General features: G+C 29.8%; 1 protein-coding gene and 1 long non-coding RNA gene across 2 annotated transcripts in view; one reads left to right on the top strand and one right to left on the bottom strand.

Annotated features, from left to right (window-relative positions):
* LOC108380495 (uncharacterized) overlaps window positions 1-217 on the top strand; it is a 2,676-nt gene extending 2,459 nt beyond the window's left edge. Inside the window, exon 3 of the long non-coding RNA XR_001849568.1 lies at window positions 131-217. This is a non-coding gene — a long non-coding RNA (uncharacterized LOC108380495). The remainder of the gene's footprint in view (window positions 1-130) is intronic.
* Window positions 1-226, bottom strand: part of LOC108380457 (toll-like receptor 5) — an 80,322-nt gene that overhangs the window by 15,272 nt on the left and 64,824 nt on the right. The window lies entirely within an intron of this gene.

Consider the following 226-nt stretch of genomic DNA (forward strand, 5'->3'; position numbering starts at 1 on the left):
ACCCCTAAATTTGTATATGAGAATTGAAGTCGGTTGTGTTCTTTCCTTAAAAACTACTTGTTTAATAAAAAGTTCTATAAACTCAAGATGGGCTCAACTTTCAAAAGTATCTACCTAATACAAAATNTAGTTTGACATCATAAATATCGCTAGCTTTGTGTGAAAAGTTGCCAAGTCTACATTTTATGAAACCTCATATTCTGATATAGAAAGCAAGAGAAATTTA

Source organism: Rhagoletis zephyria, unplaced genomic scaffold (assembly GCF_001687245.7).
Source record: "Rhagoletis zephyria isolate East Lansing unplaced genomic scaffold, Rhagoletis_zephyria_1.1 Rzeph_scaffold_00126, whole genome shotgun sequence".
In the NCBI taxonomy this organism is placed as follows: Eukaryota; Metazoa; Arthropoda; class Insecta; order Diptera; family Tephritidae; genus Rhagoletis; species Rhagoletis zephyria.